Genomic DNA, 6,926 nt, shown 5'->3' with positions numbered 1-6,926 from the left:
TTCCAAATTGAAAATTTGGGATGTTACAAACCTACCCCCCTTAAGATTAATCTCGCCCCCGAGATTCGGGTTGGCTAGAAAATAGGTGAGGGTGGTCCTTGAGCAAATCTTCCTCTCGCTCCCAGGTGGCTTCATCCTCCGTGTGGTGGCTCCGCTGAACCTTGCAAAACTTTATAACCTTGCTGTGGGTGACTCGATTGGCATACTCTAGAATCTTAACTGGTTTCTCCTCATAGGTCCAATCTTATCCAACTGAATTGCTTCCAATGGCATTGTGTCTCTCAAGGGTATGTCAGCCATCTCCGCGTGGCACTTCTTCAACTGAGAAATGTGGAACACATCATGAACTCCTGACAATCCTTCGGGCAATTCCAACTTGTAGGCTACTTCTCCCATACGTTCCAATACTCGGTATGGTCCTACAAATCGTGGCGCTAACTTTCCCTTAACACCAAAATGCTTTGTTCCCCGAAGTGGGGATACTCGAAGATAAGCTCTATCTCCAACTTCGTAAACTGTCTCCTTGCATTTAGCATCTGCGTAGCTTTTCTGCCTGGACTGGGCTATCTTTAGCCTATCGCGAATCAATTTCACCTTCTGTTCAGACTCCTTAATCAAATCAGGTCCAAACAACTGGCGGTCTCCAACTTCATCCCACGACAACAGTGTCTTGCACCTTCTTCCGTACAAGGCTTCAAAAGGGGCCATCTTTAAACTGGATTGATAGCTGTTGTTGTAAGAGAACTCGGCATACGGCAAATTCTCGTCCCAACTAGATCCATAATCTAGCGCACAAGCTCTCAGCATGTCCTCCAAAATCTGATTGACTCTCTCGGTCTGTCCATCTGTCTGTGGATGAAAAGCTGTGCTGAACTCTAGCCTGGTACCCAAGGTTTCGTGCAACTGCTTCCAAAACTTTGAGGTAAACTGGGTTCCTCTATCTGATACTATACTCCTCGGAACTCCATGTAAGCATACAATCCTGGCCATGTATATCTTTGCCAACTTAGCACTAGTGTAAGTGGTCTTTACCGGGATGAAATGAGCTACTTTCGTCAACCGATCAACTACAACCCAAATCGAGTCATAGCCTAAACGAGTCCTGGGTAATCCCATGATAAAATCCATGCCTAACTTATCCCACTTCCATTCGGGTATCGGCAATGGCTGTAGCAATCCTGCTGGCTTCTGATGCTCTGCCTTTACTCTCTGACATACATCACAATCTGCTACATACTCCGCAATATCCTTCAAATCCAAATACATCTTGGTATTTCCTGGGTGAATCGAATATGGTGAGTCATGCGCCTCTTGCGAAATCAACTTCCTGATCTCCGGGTCATTGGGCACATAAACATGGTCTTCAAACCATAGGGTGTCGTGCTCATCCTCATGAAATCCTTTAGCCTTTCCTTCGCTCATTTTCTCCTTTATAGAGGCAATTTCCTTGTCAGTCTTCTGAGCTTCTCTGATTCTATCCATCAAAGTTGACTGAATCTCCAATGCTGCTATATAGCCTCTCGGAACTATTTCCAAACATAGTTCACGAAGATCCTCGGCTAACTCCTTTGGTATTTCTCCCGTCATTAATGTATTGACATGGCTTTTGCGGCTTAATGCGTCAGCTACTACATTAGCCTTTCCGGGATGGTAATGCAATCTCATATCATAATCCTTGATGAGCTCCAACCATCTCCTTTGTCTGCGGTTTAACTCCTTCTGCGTGAAAATGTATTTCAAACTCTTGTGATCCATGTACACCACACAATGATTTCCAATGAGGAAATGTCCCCATGTTTTTAATGCATGCACTAGAACTGCTAACTCCAAATCATGCGTAGTATAATTCAACTCGTGAGGCATATGAAACAACTCTCCCTTCCTGCATAAGCACTGCTCCAAGTCCTCGATGTGAAGCGTCGCAGTACACCTCATAGTCCTTGGTCTGGTCTGTCAAAATCAACACTGGTGAAGTAACCAAGCGTTTCTTCAACTCCTGGAAACTAGCCTCACACTCCTCGGTCCATATGAACTTGGTATCCTTCTTTAATAACTCAGCCATAGGCTTCACAATCTTTGAGAAATTCTCAATAAATCTCCGGTAGTATCCTGTGAGCCCAAGGAAACTGCAGATCTCGCCAACTATGGTTGGTGCTTCCCACTTGGTCACGGTATCAACTTTAGTGGGATCTACTGATATACCTTCTCTGGATATAACGTGTCCGAGGAATCCTACTTCCTTCAACCAAAACTCACATTTGCTGAACTTGGCATACAACTGATGTTCTCTGAGCTTCTCCAGTACCAATCGCAAATGTTCCTTATGCTCCTCTTCATTCTTTGAGTAAACCAGGATATCATCAATGAACACCACGACGAACTTATCCAAGAACTCCATAAACACTTTGTTCATCATGTTCATAAAATAGGCAGGTGTGTTAGTCAGACCAAATGACATAACTGTATACTTGTACATCCCATACCTGGTGGTAAAAGCTGTCTTAGGTATATCCTGTTCTCGAATCTTCAACTGGTGGTATCCTAATCGCAGATCGATCTTGGAAAATAACTTAGCTCCTTGCAATCGATCAAACAGATCATTGGTAGTGGGTACTTGTTCTTGATGGTTACTTCATTCAATCCTCGATAATCAACAACCATCCTTAACGATCCATCCTTTTTCTCCACTAGAAGTACTGGTGATCCCCAAGGCGACGAACTTGGGCGAATGTATCCTTTATCCAGTAACTCCTTAATCTGCTTCTTAATCTCCACCAAATCCTTTGCAGGCACCCTGTATGGTCTCTTTGATATTGGCCCTGTGCCTGGCAATAGCTCAATTAAAAACTCAATATCTCTATCCGGTGGCATGCCGGGCAACTCTTCTGGAAATACTTCAGGGAAATCCCTTACCACTGGTACTTCCTCCTGCACAACTCCTGTTAAACAATTTACTTGAGTCCCTTATGGCACATGTCGGGATACATACTTGATCCTTCTCCCTTCTGGGGTGGTAAGCAAAATTGTCTTACTGGCGCAATCGATGTTTCCTCCATACATCGACAGCCAATCCATACCCAGAATTACATCCAATCCTTGTGATTCCAAAATGATTAAATCCGAGGGAAACACATGCCTACCTATACTCAATGGCACTTGAAAACATCCTTGACTGGCCATATACTCTGCTCCTGGTGAGGTTACTAGCATAGGTGTTCTAAGAACCTTAGTGGGCAGGTTATACTTATCCACAAATCCCCTTGATATGTATGAATGCAATGCACCAGTATCAAAAAGAACAAGTGCAGTAAATGACTTAACCAAAAACTTACCGATTACGGCATCCGGCTGCTCTTCAACCTCCTCCACGTTAACGTGGTTCACCTGTCCCCTGTTGAAAGGGTTCGGCTTCTTCCCCGAGCTTCCGTTGCCATTCTGGCCTTCAGGACATTCATTGGCATAATGTCCGGTCTTCTGGCACTTAAAGCAAGTGACTTGGCTCAGGTACTTCTTGGACTTCTTGGCTGGGGTTGATGGGTTGGTATGGTTCTGGCCGTTGCTTCCTCCATTGCCACTACCATTCTTGGTGCCGTTGTGATTGTGCGAGCTACCTCCTCCATGGGTATGCTGAAAATGTCCTCCCGATCTAGGGGTAAAACGTGGCTTCTGCTGAGCTCCAAAATTGTACTTCCCTTGCCCATACTCCCTCTTGCAGTTCTCAATTTGCTGCTGCTTGCCTTCAATCATAAGAGCACGGTCTACCAACTCCTAGTAGTTGTTGAAGGTTGCTACCATCAACTGCATGCTCAACTCATCATTCAGTCCTTCCAGAAACTTCTCCTGCTTAGCTGCATCTGTAGCAACGTCATCTGGGGCATAACGTGCTAATTTACTAAAGTCCTCCACATACTGGCCAACTGTCCGTCCTCCTTGGCAGAAGTTGCGAAACTCTCGCTTCTTCATGGATATAGCTCCTGCTAAGACATGGGCAGTTCGAAAAGCCTGCTGAAACTAGTCCCATGTGATAGTGTCGACAGGGAAAGTGGCTGTGAAATTCTCCCACCATGATGCTGCAGGTCCTTCAAGCTGATGTTCGTCAAACTTCACCTTCTCCGCATCTGTGCATCCTGCTGTGGTCAACTCTCTAGCTGTCTTGCAGAGCCAATCATCTGCTACTATCGGCTCAGTGCTACTGGAAAACACCGACGGATTCAGCCTAAGAAAATGGGCTAGGTGATCCATAGGTGGTGGTGGTGGGTTGTTGTTGTTGTTCCCCTAATTCTGATTCTGGACTAGCAACTGCATCAATGTGTTCTGCTGCTGGATCAACTGGGTGAGCTCCGGTGGAAAGGTAAATCTGAGGTCACGTCTCGGAGGCATCTGAGGGTTTAGAAAAGATGAGATTTAAGAATAGAGGGGGTCTAAAGAGAAAACACTACCCATATGCACATGAGGCAAAAGCAAACAATTCACTTCATTCAATCAAACAAGGGCATACAATCGATCTAACTATCGCAATAGTGCTCGGACTACTGTATTTACATGGTGGACTACTACTACTGATGAGGTGGTCTACTAGAAATATTCTTCGGTTGCAGACTCCATGATATCTGCACCGGCTTCATCAACATAGTCATCATCGCTATCATCTGGATCCGAGTCGGTGTCGTCGATGATGATGTAATCCTCCGAGCGAATCTCCTTGGGTTCTTTGTCTTCATCTACTGGTGTAGGGCCTCCCATAAATATCCCGATCTTCTTGATCAGATCGTCATTCTTATCCACCAATACTTCGATTTCCTCTTCATAATCTTCACGTGTAGCCTTGAGTTCTTCCTCCAGTTCCTTGATTCTTGTCCTTGCCTTCTTCAGGTCTATCATGTCGGCGCACATCTGGTTCTCCTATCGTCGAATGTGCTGGTTTAACTCCTGGATAAAAGCTGCAACTGATCTATCCTTCCTGGTGCTGATCATCTCCCAGTGCTCATCTCGGCGCCCACAAATCTGGTAGATAGTATCCTTGAGATCATTGCGGTAGACTTCTCCAATGCGTCCCATGGCGATGTGAGCTGCCATGCTCTTTCCTAGACTCCAAGTTGGTGCATCAAAAGAAAACTCTATGGGCTCAGTGACTGGCATGAACGTCCTTCTTGGAACTTGAACTTGAATCATCCAGCGCTCTTCTTCGGGTAAAGTTGCGTTGTAGGTTCCGGTGAAGCTTGGTACTCCTATGTTCAGGTATCTAGTGACTTCCTTCAAGTGGCGTCCAAAGGGTGTATCTTCATCTGGTTGCATGAACTTGTTCCTTGCATCCGCCATCCTAAAGAGTAGAAAAGATGAGAGGTCAGAATAGAAAAGAGTGAATAGTGATCTAGGTCTTTAGCTTAGTGGTCGTGTCCTACAGTCAACCTGGCTCTGATACCATCTCTGTAGCGACCAGACCTCAAACGGTCTGATCTCTGTGCTCAGGTGTCATCCCTGGATCAGTAATGCCGACACCACACAGTACTCGGAGGATTTATAACAGAGTAGCAATCACACACTTATTACATCGAGTGTCTCAATAGAGAACTTATTACAATAAATATGGCTTAAGGCCATCTAATAACGATAACAGCGGAAGGCTTTGGAAGATAAGTGAGTCCATCAACTCCAACGGCATCACTGAGTATAGAACCACGACCTAAAAACTCCTTAATCGTCGTCTGAAAAGTCTGCAACATCAACGTTGCAGCCCGAAATGGGTCAGCACATGGAATATGCTGGCAAGGTAACACATAGAGAGTAATGGAATTAAACGACTATACTATATGCATATTTGGCTGGTGGAAAGCTCTAAGGTTACAGTTTTGCGTAAAGCCAATTTTTCCCTACTGCAAAGGAATAAATTTTATTTAACTATCATGGTGGTCGTTGAACATTGAGAATGGTTGACAGCATTCTCAATCCCAATTAAGCATCATCATTAACAAAACCCAAAAAAATTAATTTAGAGTAACATGTTGAGATTCACATGATAATCCAAGTACTAGATACTCAAGATGTCCATAACCAGGGACACGGCTAACCATGATTAGTTTATACACTCTGCAGAGGTTTGCGCACTTTTCCCCACAAGACTCGATCGCCTCCGTTTGGTTTCTCGCACTACATGGTGTTTGAGAAGACAGATGACCGAGACACAGTCTTTCAGAAGCGCTAGCACCTTACGATAGATAGACCGTTACACCTACTTTCCCATACATATGCTAGTCTACCCTGTAAGAGTTCGCACGACTTAATCAACTATGCTAGAGCCCATAATAGCTTGTGGCTGCACACGGAAGTTTCTAGTATGAAAAAATCTCATGATCCCTTTGGGCCTGGGTGGCGGTCCATAAAGAAAAAAAAGGCAATCCTGGAATACCCAGGTACCTGAATCCACCCAGATGTGTGTTTAAGTTGCCACCTTAGATAAACCATTAATTAACACTCTCACATCTGTCATGGATATCACTCACCCAATCCACGTCTACTAGCATAGCATGGCACAAAGGCAAACGTAGAAGTAACTCCCAAAGGTTTGAAAATAAACAGGTAATAGGTACTACCTCAACTACTTCCGATCCCACAATTTAATTAGATCCTAATCATGCAATGTGTGAGGATTAACCTAATGCAATAAAACTGGGTAGTAGGAGGTATGATCAAAGTGTTACTTGCCTTGCTGATGATCCGTGAAACCTAGAGATTCGAAGTAACAGGCGGCGCACTCCGGGTATTCTACCGCAGACAAACAAACACGCATACAATAAGTATTCATCTAATGCATGGGTAAAACTCAAATAAGAGATCTAACCAAAAGGTTCAACTTAAGAACTCCGGTTTGCAAAAAGAATCATATCAAACGAAGCAACAAAAGTTAAACGGCAAAAGTAACAAGCTTT

This window comes from Triticum dicoccoides, chromosome 5A (genome assembly GCF_002162155.2).
Source record: "Triticum dicoccoides isolate Atlit2015 ecotype Zavitan chromosome 5A, WEW_v2.0, whole genome shotgun sequence".
Lineage (NCBI taxonomy): Eukaryota > Viridiplantae > Streptophyta > Magnoliopsida > Poales > Poaceae > Triticum > Triticum dicoccoides.
This window is presented reverse-complemented; position numbering follows the sequence as displayed.